Below are 11,234 nucleotides of genomic sequence, written 5' to 3'. Positions count from 1 at the left end.
AAAGCCACTCTACCAACACAGGGAAGCAGCCAAAATGCGGAGACAAAGAAACAGGTCACAAGTGACAGAAATGGAGGAAAGCAAACTACTGGATATAGAGTTCAAAACCATGGTTATAAGGTTTTTCAAGAATTTTCTAGAAACCGCCGATAAATTTAGTGAGGCCCTCAAAAAATCTAGTGAGACCCTCCAGGATATGAAAAAGGACCAACTAGAAATTAAGCATACACTGACTGAAATAAAGGATATTATGCAGAGATCCAACAGCATACTAGAGGATCGCAAGAATCAAGTCAAAGATTTGAAATACAAAGAAGCAAAAAACACCCAACTGGAAAAACAAAAAGAATCCAAAAATATGAAGATAGTGTAAGGAGCCTCTGGGACAACTTCAAGTATACCAACATCTGAATTATGGGGGTGCCAGAAGAAGAGAGAGAGAGCAAGATATTGAAAACCTATTTGAAGAAATAATGACAGAAAACTTCCCCTACCTGGTGAAAGAAATAGACTTACAAGTCCAGGATGCACAGAGAACCCCAAACAAAAGGAATCCAAAGAGGACCACACCAAGACACATCATAATTAAAATGTCAAGAGCAAAAGACAAAGAGAAAAGCAGTTAGTTACGTACAAGGGAGTACCCATACTGCTGTCAGCTGATTTTTCAACAGAAACTATGCAGGCCAGAAGGGAGTGGCAAGAAATATTCAAAGTGATGAATAGTAAGAACCTATAACCAAGATTACTTTACCCAGCAAAGCTATCATTCAGAATTGAAGGTCAGATATAGAGCTTCACGGATAAGAAAAAGCTAAAGGAGTTCATCACCACCAAACCAGTATTATATGAAATGCTGAAAGGAAGAGGAAGAAGAAGAAAAAGGTAAAGATACAAATTATGAACAACAAATGCACATCTATCAACAAGTGAATCTAAAAATCAAGTGAATAAATAATCTAATGAACAGAATAAACTGGTGAATATAATAGAATCAGGGGCATAGAAAGGGAGTGGACTGACTATTCTCGGGGGTGGGGAAAAGGGTGTGGGAGGTGCGGGAAGAGACTGGACAAAAATTGTACACCTATGGATGAGGACAGTTGGGGGGGTAAGGGCAGAGGGTGGGGTGGGAACTGGGTGGAGGGGAGCAATGGGGGGAAAAAAGAGGAACAACTGTAATAATCTGAACAATAAAGATTTAATTAAAAAAAAAAAAAGAACATCCAAAGAACAAAAAGGAGCTCTTGGAAATCCGAAAAGCATCAGTGAAAACTCAATGCGAGGACTAGAATATTAAGTGAGAAGAAATCTCTCTTTAAAAAAAAGCAAATACATGGAATGGAGAAAAGAATAATATAATAAGTAACTTCCAAATAATAATTCTAGAAAGAGGGCACAAAAATAGTGGTGGTGGTGGTGGGGGGGTATGACTTTTTTTGTTAATTCAATATATTTTTTTTAGAAACAAAGGACATGAATTTCCAGATTGATGGGTCCCTGGAGCGCCCAGCACAATGGGTGAAAGCAGACCCTCTCTGTGGTACTGGGGCAGATCAGAGTGAAAGTAGAGAGCAGCGGGGACAAAGAGAAGATTCTATAGACTTCCAGAGAGGAAAACAGGATTCTTGCAACTGGTCAAGATTCTTGCAAATGGTGTCAGATTTCTCAGCAGCAATGATGGAAGCTAGAAGAGAAAGGAGACATGCCTTACAATTTCAGAATGAAAAGAGCTTTCCATCCTGGAGTTCTTCATCCAGTCACTACCAGTTAAATATGAACATAAAATAAAGACATTTTCAGATGTGGAAATTCTCAAAAATATGATCTCCCATGCACCCTTTGTCAGGAAACTTCTCCAAAATGAGTGAATTAACCAAGAAAGAAGAAGACATAAGGATCCAGGGAACAGTGGATCCAACACAGGAAAAAGGCAAAAGGAATCTCTGGGATAATTTAAAAACTTTGTAATTATCTTGTTTTATTTAATTTGGCAAAGGAAAAGAAGTGTAACCTGTTGTCACAATAACTACCTTAGAACTGTGACCCTTAAATCAGACAGACATAGATTTGATAGTACCCAAACAGATGTCATTTAAAGACCTATAAGACTGGCAGCAAAAAAGAAGAAGACTGGCAGCAATAAATAGGGAGAATATGAAAATAATACAGCCTAGAATGTAACTGGAAATGATCTTTTGGATCTAATCAGTGGGTGAGGCAATGTGGATGGGGGTTTGCAGACTTAAACCAAACATGAAAATTAGAGGTCACACAATCAAATGCAGGGTCAGGGGACTGTGTAAGAAAGAAGTAGGGACATTAAAAGAGGCTTCTAGCATTACTTGTTCTCCATCATTATGAGAAAATTCATTCTAGATGTTGCTGAAATAAACTTCTAGTCTCAAGATGGAGCCCGCTGCTGTCCAGGGTGCCATGCCAGGAAACTGAATTTTGGGATTCCTGTATATGCTCTGCTTGACCAGAAACGCAGTGTATCCAGTCAGCCAATCCCCAAACACTAGGCCAACTCTGGACTTTTCATTTATTTCCTTAATCTTGTTCCTTTATCTTTCTAAATAAGGTCATATATGCAACCCCAGCCAACTATGCCCTGTTTTGACATTAGAACTTCTAATGCTCTCCAAAACTCACTCTTGACCAAAATCCTTCAGGAAAAGTGCTCCACTGCCTGTGAAACACTGTACTCCCCCAATCCATGGGTTGTTTTCCATGAGTAAAGGACATCAAACTCATCACTAAATTGGCCCTGGCTAGTGTGGCTTAGTTGGTGGGGCATTGTCTCATGCAGTGAAAGGTTGCTGGTTCAATTCCTGGTCACCTGGGTTTGGGGGCTCAATCCCAGGTAGGGGGTATGCAGGAGGCAGCTGATCAATGTTTCTCCCTCTCTCTTGAAAAAACAACTCATTATTAAATTGATTTATTTTTGTCATTTGACAATGTCTACAGCTATAAATATTCTTATCCCATCCAAAGTCTCAGATCTATATGCAATCTCACCTACCCAAAAGGTCAATGTTAAATTACTTGGGAGGAAATAATTTCCTCCTTTGTGGGTAAATGTCTGGAGAGATTTACAGTTAACTATAGAGATGGCCAAGTAAACCAAACCCCGAATTATTGCTATTTTGAATTAAATTTGGGAATACTCTATAGCTATATAATATTTTAAGTACTTAGAACATATAAGAATTTGGCATATTAAAGAACAACTTAGCACAACAGGCTAACAGTTATGCCTTATAATTCTGATTTTAAAATGTATAATAAGTATTAGATTTGTGATTTTAAGATAAAAGAAAACTGTTAGATTCACAAACTGTATTAGAAAATTTAGGGTAACTTGACTTTGCCATATTTATATGTGGTTAGGTTATTTATAAGTCTTAAAGTTTGTTTATTAATTCCTGGGGTTCTTGTCCCAGCATCAAGAAGGGTTCAGGAATCTGGAAAAGGGGCTGTGCGTAGATGACATAGGAATCTGGGGACTAATAAAGAGTCCGGAGAGGAGATATAATTTTGAAAGGCATTGGGGGTCAGAGGACCTTCAGCTAAAGGACCTGAAGACTCCCTCCTTGTCTAGGACCCTTGCTTTTATTCACACAATTTGTCCTAAGGCAAGGTGGAGATAATACACTTCAAAGGGTAAGGTTTCAAAGGGTACAGAAGCATTGTCAGTTTGGGGAATAGCCTACAGCTGTTCAGGTGTTTGGCCAACAGGAGGTAATAACATGTAGATTTAGATGCCCTTTAACTGTCTGGCAGCCACAATCGGTTTCCTATTCAGGTTTGGGGAAATGCCTTTAACCATTCCCAACAGGTGACTACACGTGTGACTCAACCCTGTTGAGTCCCCAAGTTTCATCAACCTTTTGATGAAACTCTTGAAATTATGACATGCTGGAATTGATTCCCGGCAATTAATCACACGGTACACTTTAAAAAGAAGTTAAACGTTCAATTTTTAATGCAGTTAAAAATTTTCAAGGGAGTTTAATTAGCAGAAACAAATATTAATCAAACTTCCCCTTAAAACTGATAAAATTTGGTACATTTGATGGATAAAATAAAATCTATAAATAATTTATTAAAGAAAATATGTCTTTAATTACAACTTTAGTAAGTCAAACATTAATTTTAATCATCAAAGTAGCCCAATAAAAGTCTTTCCTACTCATATATGTCTTGCTCAAGGACACACACATACTTACATGCAAATTTCATTTAACATCTATCATTGAAAAATGGGCCTGGAGTCCAAGAGATACTGGGTACTGATCTAACTCCCACATGAATAAAAAGGATACACCTTTTATTGATGAAAGAGAGAGAGAGAGAAAGGGAGAGAGAGAAAGGGAGAAAGAGAGAGAGAAACATTGATCAGCCACCTCCCGTATGTGCCCCAACTAGGGATCGAATCGCAATCTGGGTATGTGCTCTGACCAAGAATTGAATCTACTACCTTTTTGTGTATGGGACATCTCTCCAACCAACTGAGCCACAGGACTTGCTTGATTTTGTTTTAATGCACGTGTCTAGGGTTAGCAAGAGCAAAGACCTGGGTACTCATTCACTGACAGTGGGGAATAAGGGTAATTTGGTAGTTTATAAAAAATATTAAAAATCCACATAAATTATGCATATCCATTGGATTAGCATTTTTATTCATGAAAATTTATTCTAAGGCAATAATAAAATAACAACTTAAGTGTTTAGCTGTCTTGCAGTGTTGTGGATAATTGCTAAAAATTGGAAAGAATGCAGGCAGCCATGAATAAGTAAAATGTGGCATATTAATACAATAAGAACTGTGATCTAAATATAACATGAAAGATATTTAGTAGTTAAATATGTATAAAGAGAAAAAAGTATCAGATAAACACTGTGACCCATTTTTATTTTTAATTATTTTCATTTTTTCAATTATGGTTGACATACATTGTTATATTAGTTTCAGGCATACCTCCCAGTGATTAGACATTGCATAACTTACTTAAGTGATCATCCTAATAAATCTCCCACCCATCTGACACCTTACACAGTTATTAAAATACTAGAGGCCTGGCGCATGAAATTCATGCACTCAGTGGGGGGGGGTCCCTCAGCCCAGCCTGTACCCTCTCGCAGTCTGGGAGCCCTCGGGGGATGTCCGACTGCCAGCTTAGGCCCTCTCCCCGCCACTGTGCTCGCCAGCCATGAGCCCAGCTTCTGACTGAGCGGCGCTCCCCCTGTGGAAGCACACTGACCACCAGGGGGCAGCTCCTGTGTTGAGCATCTGCCCCCTGGTGGTCAGTGTGCATCATAGTGACCAGTCGTTCCACCGTTTGGTCAATTTGCGTATTAACCTTTTATTATATAGGATTATTGACTATATTCCCTATGCTGTACTTTATATCCCCATGACTATTCTGTAGCAACCAATTTATACTTCTTAATCCCTTCCCCTTTTTCACCATTTCCCCAACCCATCTCTCATCTGGCAACAGGCAAAATGTTCTCTGTATTTATGAGTCTGTTTCTGTTCTGCTTATTCATTTTGTTTTTTTAAGATTCAATTATTGATAGATATGTACTTATTGCCATTTTGTTGTTCATATATTTGACCTCCTCCTCCTCCTCCTCCTCCTCCTTCTCCTCCTCCAAGAAGAGCCTTTAACATTTCATATAATACTGGTTTGGTGGTGATGAACTCTTTTAGCTTTTTTTTGTCTGTGAAGCTCTTTATCTGTCCTTTGATTCTAAATGATAGCTTTGCTGGATAAAGCAATCTTGGTTGTAGGTCCTTGCTTTTCATCACTTTGAATATTCCTTACTAGTCCTTTCTGGCCTGCAAAGTTTCTGTTAAGAAAATCAGCTGACAATCTTATAAGAACTTTCTTGTAGGTAACTAACTGCTTTTCTCTTGCTACTTCTAAGATTTTCTCTTTGTCTTAACCTTTTGCATTTTTATTATGATGTGTCTTGGTGTGGGCCTCTTTGGGTTCATCTTGTTTGGGACTCTGTGCTTTCTGGACTTGTATGTTTATTTTCTTCACCAGGTAAGGGAAGTTTTTTGTCATTATTTTTTCAAATATGGTCTCAATTTCTTGCTCTCTTCTCCTTCTAGCTCCCCCATGATGAGAATGTTGTACGCTTGAAGTTGTCCCAGAGGCTTCTTACACTATCTTCATATTATTTTATTCTTTTTTCTTTTTGCTGTTCTGATTGGGTGTTTTCTTTCTTTCTTTTTCGCCCCCCCCCCCCCCCAAGTGAGTATCCTTTATTTTTACTCTTTGTAGAAAAAGGCACTTAGATTTCCAAATTTATATTAAAAAATGACTAGCAGCTGTTTGGAGCATTTCAACAACACTTATGAATTCCTCTTTGCTGACATAAATAAGGCTATTATTCTATGTTCAGAGAGTAGAACTTGTCCCAAGCAAACATGTTCTACATCCTGTGGATACTCAGGCCATGCTGCTCAGGACTGATTTGTGACTGTATCTTTTTCCATTTCCTCGTTACCATCATTGGTGGGATCTGCTTTGTGTTCGCTGCAGCAAGCCCTTTAGAGGCTTCACTTCAGCCAGAGTTGATGCATTTGCTATAGTGTTCTTGATTGCATCTACCTCCCCTGGAGATGGGCCACCTTTATTTCTGTCAATTGGCAAACCAGTACCTGGGTTGAAAGTTTTGCTTCTTCTGGCAATATCCTTTGCAAATTGTGCACCCTGTTTGCCCTTAAACATTTTCTTTGCTTCCTGACACTCTTTTAGTTTCACTTTATGGAAATCCAGTATTCTGACTTGTGAAACTTTATAAATTACGTACAGTCTACACTGTTTCTTATTTGTTACAGGATTTTTTAGAATACTTAGCTAAGTCAGTGATTTGAAAGATGCCAAAGGGGCCAGATCACATCCCTCAACTGTATGGCATATTCTAATTTTGTCCACCAATAATGTTGTCAGTCCTCTCAACAAAGGAAACCCATCCAGTTTCCTGACTTCATTGTCAGAAAAATCAGTAGCATTAAACTGGTCCAAGTTTGCACCCAGACAAGAACTTTATATCCCTGGAGGTCAAGCTCGCGGTCCCACCGGGTTGGTGTACTGTGTTGCCTGCTTGATCAGCTTCCCCATCAGCTTCACCATCCTGCCGCCTCCTGCTAATTAGGTGTTTTCTGCTTCCTTATCTTCTCAGTCTCTGATTTTGATCCTCTGCTTCATCTACTCCACTGTTAATTTCCTGTAATGTATTCTTCATTTCAGTTCATATATTCTTCATTTCTCACTTTTTAAAAATGTTTTCTAGTACCGCTTTTATACTTCCTCTTTGTTGAATATGACTGCTACTTGTGCTGAGCTTGGAAGTGCCCAGGCAAGGCCAAACTGTAAGCCAAGGCCAGCTGCTACTAATGCCAGACCTATGGTTACGTAGCAAGAGGTACATGGCTCACTGAGGCCAGATGCTGCTTGTTTGAGAGATTTTAGGAAAATCTGAAGCATGAGCCAAGACTGGACATTCCTCTATGGAAAAGCCACTGGACACAGCTTGGGTGGGCCTGAAAGTTGAATGGGGCAGGGTCTCAGGGAATTATCAGGGTGGGGCAAACAGTGTGAGCCAGGTTATTGGAGTCTCAAGTATGGGACCTACATGCCTGCTTTGTTGGGATCAGGGCTTATCAGAGGAACAATGGCCTCTGCCAGCACTTCTGTCTGGGAGAAAGCTGACCCTTAGCTCTCACCCCATACGTCTCTGGTGCCTTTTGAGCCGCTGCCTCAGTGCTGCAGCTCAGGAGTGGGTGGATCCTTTAATAGAAACTGCCTGGGACTCCAGCAGCCTTCTTCTCATTCAGCCCCACTCCCACTGTTTTTTTTACAGCCAGAAGTTATGGAGACTTCTCTTCTTGGCCGTGGAATCCTGGGCTGGGGACCTGGTGTGGGGCTGAGACCCCTCGCTCCTCAGGGGGGACCTCCACAGCCTAGATATCCCTCCCAATTTTTATCTGTCACATGTGGGTGTGGGACCAGCCCATTTTGTATCTCCACTCCTCCTACCAGTCTCGATGTGGCTTCTTCTTTAGTTCCTGAGTTGGAGGACTTCCATTCAGTCAGATTTCAGGCAATTCTGAATGATGGTTGTTCTGTAGTTTAGTTGTAATTTTGATGTGGTTGTGAGAGGAGGTGAGTACCATGTTTACCTATGCTGCCACCTTGACCAGAAGTTGTGACCCATTTTTAAAGCATATACATGTATAAAAAAAAGTCTGCATGTATGGTCAGAAAAAATATTAATATTTTATCTTTGAGTGATAAAATTATGCTTATGATCATGTCCTCATTTTTTGTTATTTATGTGTTCTAATGTCTTATAATGAGTATATTTTGCTTATATAATAATGAAAAACAGTAAAAGGGCATCCTCATGTGTGCATGTTCATGTGTGTGTATGTGTGTGTTTTGCTTCTTTGTTCATTTGTTTTAAGTCATGAGCAAACCTTAAGGTAAACTAGGAAAAAAAGACAGACCTCAGTATCTCATCTAGCAGGTAAGGTTTCCTGAATGTATAATGGAGCACTCCCTTTGACATCCACGCAGGAACAACATAAACAACTTGCTATAAGGGGCAAATATGCCTGGCAAATGCACCTTTCCTTCAGGCAGCAAATAACTATGTGACATTCATCCCACAAGCATAATTGAACACTTCCTATGAGCTGGACATGGTGCTATGGGTGGGGTACAGAAATGATAATAGTGTCCCTGCCTTCAAGGAGCATAGTTTATGGAGAAAGATCACCAGGCACAATTATATTAAAGGATGGGAAGCATGCAGGCTGTGGAGTTGAGAGGACAGTCACCTCACATGGGAGGGACTCAGAGAAGGCTTCCTGGAGGAGATGACGCTTAAAGAGAGCCTTGAATAAGTAGGAATTGCTTGTGGGATAAGATGGGGAGGACATTCCAGGATGTGCTTTCCCTTCTAGCAATTTCTAGGATAGGTGTTGATCTCTATAATAGAGACTGAAAGGTGAGGTTGATTTTAACCTGAGCTGCAGATCCCTGTGATGGAAATAAAATTCTCTAGTCTTCCCAGGTTCTCATCTACAACCCTTTAAAAACACAAATGAGTAATACAGGGGAAGATCAAATCATGTTTATGGATTTGTAAACCATCCTGGTTTAACTGGAATGAGAGGAGTACACAGTGGTTGGACAAATCAAGTAGATAAAATTACCTGGATTTTTAAAAAGTGTACTCTAAATGCCAATTTAAAAAAATGTATGGGATTACAACTTTGATGGGGAATTGGCTTAGAGAAAAGAAGTAGAGATAGAAATATAAATAATAGAGGACACAAGAACTCAGTAATAGGATGGAACATGTTTAAAACTGCCATTTGTCCCTAGCTTACCATGATACCCTGCTCTTCACCGATATTATCTTTCTTAATCTCAAAATGACTCTGAAAGGCAAGATATAATTAACCTCATCTTATCATTTCACACAGTGATATCTGGGTGGCAATTTGAGAAGAGGCGGTATCATGAGCCCTCATGAAATTGTACAAGTAGAGGTTTAGTTGCAGCATGAACAGTGGAGTGTTCCCATTGGAGGGACCAGCCCTCCTAGACTGAGGGCAGTGACTCCCTCCCATTTATTTGTTCATAATCAAAGGGCAGAATGTCATTTAGAGACAAAAATTCAATAACATGCTTGAGGCAGATTTGGCTTAGATCTGGGCTGTTGGCTGTGTGACTTTGGACAAGTTATTTAACCTCTCTAAGTCTGTTTCTTCTTTTACAAAAAAAGAGAGATAACACTTTAAATTTTTAAAGGCATTAACATATGTGTGTAAATGCTTAGCCCAGGGCTGGGCATATAGAAAGGACTCAATAAATGTTGGCTGCTGGTATTATTTTATTCTTTTCTCCTATCTTGTCTGCAGGCTTTCAAACCTAGAACAGAGGGAAACTCCTACTTTGAAAGAGCTAGTGACCTGACAGTTACTTAAGATGTCCTCTTCTACTGGAGACTCAAAAAGACACTACCGTTTGCATATTAGAATGGCTCTGCAGTAAACATTTCCCTTGTACCTTTGTCTCATATGAATAGTTCAGTCATTCACATTTAATTTTCTACAAATGCTATAAAAACCAACCTGACATCCCCTCTGCCCACACTATTGGCTGTGGGTGTCTTACACCCTTAGGCCACGTGAACAAGAATCTTGGGCTTACATTGAATGAAAGGTTGTCTACCATTTTCTACTTCCAGCAGGGGTGTTAAAAGGAAAGTCATTTATTCTAAAACTGGACATTGGAAACTGGAAATATTGGGTTGTCTCTTCAAGCATACTCAAGACCTTCATATTTAGCCAAGTCTTCTGAATCATATTTATTACTAGAAGCCCAGTGCACGAATTCGTGCGTCGATGGGGTCCCTTGGCCTGGCCTGCGGGGATCGGGCTGAAAGCAGCTCTCTGACATCCCCCAAGGGATTCTGGATTGCGAGAGGGTGCAGACCAGGCTGAGGGACCCCACTGGTGCACAATCAGGGCCGGGGAGGGACCGTGGGAGGGCTCCAGGGCATGTCCAGCCCATCTCACCCAGCCCCGATCGGCCAGACCCCAGCTCTGCCATTATAAAATTTACAATGGATATGCACTTAACAATAGACCCTCAAAAAAACATGAAGCAAAAATGAACAGAATTGAAAGGAAACTCAACAATTACAGTTGGAGATTTTAATGTTCCTCTCTTGAGTATTAATAAAAATATTTAGACAGAAAATTAGTAAGAAAAGGAGACTTGAACAACATTATCAACCAACTTGGCCTAACTGATAGTTATAGAACACTCTGCTCAACAATAGCAAAATACACTTGTTTTTAAGCACACAAGAAACATTTTCTAGAATAAATGGTATGCTAGGTCATAATAAATCTCAATAAAATGTAAAAGATTGAAATCATACAAAAATTTTTCTGCAACCACAGAGGAATTAAAATAGAATTCAACAACAACAAGAAGAAATTGGAACAACCAAGATGGCGACATAAGTAAACACCTGTACTTGCTGCCTCTCACAACCACATCAAATCTACAACTAAAAGACAAAACAAATATCATCCAGAACCATGGGAAGGCTGGCTGAGTGGAAGTTCTACAATAGAAGGAAAGAAAAAAGCACATTGAGACTGGTAAGAGATGCGGAGGTGTGGAGGCACA

General features: G+C 39.7%; 1 pseudogene; it reads right to left on the bottom strand.

Annotated features, from left to right (window-relative positions):
* Positions 1 to 6,026: 6,026 nt before the first annotated feature.
* On the bottom strand, positions 6,027 to 7,920 carry LOC118651554 (annotated as a pseudogene).
* Between the last annotated feature and the right edge of the window lie 3,314 nt (positions 7,921 to 11,234).

This window comes from Myotis myotis, unplaced genomic scaffold (genome assembly GCF_014108235.1).
Source record: "Myotis myotis isolate mMyoMyo1 unplaced genomic scaffold, mMyoMyo1.p scaffold_m19_p_3, whole genome shotgun sequence".
Taxonomy (NCBI): domain Eukaryota; kingdom Metazoa; phylum Chordata; class Mammalia; order Chiroptera; family Vespertilionidae; genus Myotis; species Myotis myotis.
Note: the sequence above shows the minus strand (reverse complement) of the source record. Positions and strands in the feature narration are given on the sequence as shown.